We start from the raw sequence: 4321 nt of genomic DNA, 5'->3' as shown, positions 1-4321 counted from the left end.
AAAATAACAAATAGAAAGAAAGAAAGAAAGAAAGAAAGAAAGAAAGAAAGAAAGAAAGAAAGAAAGAAAGAAAGAAAGAATCTCTTTTTAAAAAGGAATGGAGAAGAAACTTTGAATTAAATAGGATAGATTAAACAGATCTACTTATCTCCTCTCCCTCCCAAACCCCACTAAAATTACAATAAAGGAATTTTAAAAAGGCATGGATGCATAGGACAAGAAGAATGGGGTTGAAATGAGAGTAGACAAGGAAGTCAGCATTCTGGAACCTGGGGAGTGACAATCTATAATTGACTCAGCAGAGAAGAGAAAGCTTCTGGCCCGGACAGACATCAAAGAAGCAGAATCCTGGAAGCCTTGGTAAGTGGAAATATCAGGTGTTTTGTCAACTGATTACTAGGTAATAAAATACCCCCATGTTTAGTGGTTTAAAGCAACAACCATTTGTAATTTCATGACTGTGAATGGGTGGAAGTCACCTGGGCGGTTCTCCTACTGCACATGATGCTGGTGGGCACCCAAGATGGCTCCCAGGCATGGTTGGCAGCAGATACTGCTGGTATCTGGTGGTTCAGCTGGGCCACGGGTTAAGGACCTTTGTCTTTCTTATTGTAGTGTCTCCACGTGGCTTGGGCTTCTCCTACCATGGCAGCATGGAGATTAGCTGATGATTAGCTAATTCAGGTCTTCTTCAGGCCAGTCATTTTCCCAATACATTTGAGTATTGGTTGTCAGTACCTTCATAAGACTTGTTTGTTTACACAACAAAGTTGAATTTTAGAAATGAGAACATTGTTTCACCACATTAGTATGGCAGTAGGTGTAACCTGAAAAATAGGAGTCAAAAGACATTGGCACAAGTTTGATCAGTAGCACAGCAGAGAGTAGACCCCAGAGAGCCCTGAGTAGCCCCACTGCCACCGCTGGCCTAGCAACCACCACACCCTGAGGGAGCCGCAGCTGCCACAGCCAGCCCCAGTCACCATCATCACCACAAACATGAGCAGTGAGGTGGAGACCCAGCAGCCACCCGACTCCACCGCCCTCAGTGCTACCAACACCAAGCCTGGCACCACAGGCAGTGGGCAGGGAATGGCGCCCCAGGTGACCTCACACTAGCAGCACTACCAGTGGGGATGAGAAGGTCATAGCAAGCAAGGTTTTGGAAACAGTAAAATAGTTCAATGTAAGAAACAAATATGGTTTCATCAACAAGAAGGGCACCAAGGAAGGTATATTTGCACACCAGACTGTCATAAAGAAGAACCGCCCTGGGAAATATCTTTGAAGTGCAGGAGATGGAGAGACTGGAGTTTGACACTGTTGGAGAAGAGGGTGTGGAAGCAGCCGATGTTACAGGCCTGGGTGGAGTTCCAGTGCAGGGCAGTAAATATGCAGCAAACTGTCTCCCTCATAGACTCTATCCATGTCACAAGGGTCCTCCAGGCAGTCACCAGCAGGATTACCAGAATGCTGAGAGTGGGGGAAAGAATGAGAGGTCGGAGAGTGCTCCTGAAGGCCAGGCCTAGTAGAACCCGTCCTACCACAGGCCACAGTTCCCACCTTGCTACATGCAGAGACCCTGTGGGCACTGACCCTCCCTGCACAGTTTTCAGACCCTCTTATGCGGGGAGAAGTGATGGAGGGTGCTGACAACCAGGGTGCAGGAGAACAAGGTGACCAGTGAGACAGAACACGTATCAGGCTATGGACCACAAGTCTGCAGGGGTCCTCCTCCTGAAAGACAGGCTACAGAGGACAGCAATGAAGAGGATAAGAAAAATCAAGAGATGAGACCCAAGGTCAGCAGCCACCAACATGGATATCACTGCAGCTTCAATCACTGACACAGATGCTCAATAAACCCTAAACCACAGAAGGCAAAGAGACCCAATCAGCCAATCTACCAGCTAAGAATTTGTTGGCTCCCAAGGCGGAGCAGGGCGGGGCTGAGTAACTGCTGGCTAACCATCTCTACCATCACCTGGTTCAGTTATCCAACAAGAAGAAGTGGATATGAAATTCCAGCAGTGAGAAATTAACCAAATTTTGGAGCTGGAGACGTTAAGGCCTTGCTCTTTTGGCCTGTTGACCAGATAACTAGAGCTATCTGCATTACCTATACAGCATGGTTTTTATTTTTTTTACTTAAAGATATCTCTTTTGGGTAATGAAAAAAAAATTTTTTAAACCTGGTTTTTCCTCAATACACCTTTAAAATTATTAAATTGTTTTATATCTGGTCAAGTTGAGATTTCTAAATATCTCTTTTTTAATTTGTAATAAAAGTTTATAAGTTGATTTTTCCAAAAATTCAACAAACTGCAAGCACCTATTATTAAAGGTCCTAGATAATTGTCTTTGTTTAAAAAAAAAGTCAATGGCACATTACTGAAGTCCTACTCAGTCATTAACAATTAGTCCCGTCCGCCATCAGACTGTGTGACCATAGTGTCTCTCGCCAAGATGACATGCAGGATGGCAGGCTTCCAACTTGACTTCAACAGGTTCCAAAAGCAAGACTGGTCTTGGCATGACACGGCTTCACTGCTTCAGGCATTCTATATAACTGAGCTAAGAAACAATGTAATCTCTTGTTGTGAGCCTCTCTGGGGGCATCACTAGTACTGAATTTCCCTCATTCATTCCTTTATATGCAGCTGCCATTTCTCCTCTATTTATATCCAAACTTTTCCACCTTTGAAAAGGAAGTCAGTTTTATCACTGTGCTGGTCCAGAATGCCCTCAATAATACTCTGCTAGCAAATGCTTCCCCCTCAGTCCACTGCCATTCATATAGGATAGGGTTATACAGGTAGCGAACTAGTGGGCTACCTTGACCTGGGCTGTTCCCACTATTAATCCCAATTTTGTTGGATGAGGTAAAGACCCAATCCACCCCATCAGGCCTGTGGGGGTTCTGACATGAAGGTCTAAAGAGGTACTTACAGCTTCCTGCTCTGAAATCATCCTTGCCCACAGTTGCAGCCCTGGTCTTGGGACCACTGCATTAGGTGAAAAAAAAAAAAGGCAGTAAGGTGATGTGGGGAAGACCTACATCACTGGGCCAGCATCCTCCTCCTCCCTCTTATCTCCAGATCACCCAGAAAATTGGAGGAACCTACCTAGTGGCAACTCCCCATTGGCCTCCCTAATACTAAATGTGGGCACACACCCAGCAAGGCACGTAAACCAGCACTTCACGCCTTTGTCTCTTCCTGTTTTAGACAATAAATTTTCTATTGTCTGCTTCAATTTCTATCAAATCATTACTCTGAGGATGAAAATTGCGTTCCTTGCTACAGAAAAATGTGACTCTGCAGTATAAAGTGGTGCAAGGGTGTCTGTTTAAATCTGCCCCAGCACTTTGAGCACTTGCATCGACCACCAAGTCCGCAGAACCCGGTCCAGAGTATCTCCCTTTCGGTGCCCATTTGTAGCCATTGGTCCGACTACTCTCTTCTTGGCAGAGAGAACAGTTCTTTTTGGCATTTTGCATCTCAGAGGGTACAAGAGGAATATATATGGATTTAGGCCATCTCTGCTTTGCGGCAGCACAGCCCTGTCTACTCATCTTATGTCAGCACAGCAGAGTATGTCTCGCAGATGCCAATCACCTTCCAACCCTGGAAGGGAGTTTCTCTGGTGGGCTTTGACATATTCTACTTTAATGCACCCCTTAAGTTTTCATAGTGACTTCCATGGAGCAATGCTTCTTGTGGTTATTCTTTTAATAGTCCAGTTTTCCATTGCCCTTTTGCATAACCCTATGGCTAGGCAATTAGGCACTATTCACGAGCTGGGAAAAATTTAAACACAGCATCAAATAGCATACAATTAAGCCTACTGAGCTGAATTGACTTTACCTTCTTCAGTTAGAGTGGCAGTCCTCCAAACAGGGTGCCATCTCTTTATCTTGGAACTGCCCTCCATAAACTCAAGAGCTCTTAGTTGGTAAACAGAGAGCTTTCAGAGGGCACTGCCCAAGTGGCCCAAGTGGTCATAGGTTCCGGCAGCGTTTCAAGTGGTTCCAAAGTTGGCCCTAGAGGAAAAGACAGTGCCTCCTCTCAGCCCCCTGATAGCACGTTCCTGTACAACACACTTCCTTTTTGGCTATGGAACCCTCTGGGGACTGCCCTCCCCATTAGAGTATTTCTCCAGCATCACTCAAGACATTATGGGTGTTTCAGGTCCAAGATAATTTTGTACCTTCAGTCATGGGGGCAGTATCAACTAATGTCCAACAGCAAGCTGGTCATTATTTCTCAGATAGAATTGGGCCCAAAATCCCAGTGGTCATTGTTGAGTGGTGCTTTTGCCA

The 4321-nt window shown here is 45.2% G+C and overlaps 1 pseudogene; it reads left to right on the top strand.

Moving 5' to 3' along the window:
- Positions 1-999: 999 nt before the first annotated feature.
- On the top strand, positions 1000-1957 carry LOC123809414 (annotated as a pseudogene).
- The last annotated feature ends 2364 nt before the right edge of the window (positions 1958-4321 follow it).

This window comes from Phyllostomus hastatus, unplaced genomic scaffold (assembly GCF_019186645.2).
Source record: "Phyllostomus hastatus isolate PE091 unplaced genomic scaffold, TTU_PhHast_1.1 phas_scaffold_55, whole genome shotgun sequence".
Lineage (NCBI taxonomy): Eukaryota > Metazoa > Chordata > Mammalia > Chiroptera > Phyllostomidae > Phyllostomus > Phyllostomus hastatus.
This window is presented reverse-complemented; position numbering and strand designations above follow the sequence as displayed.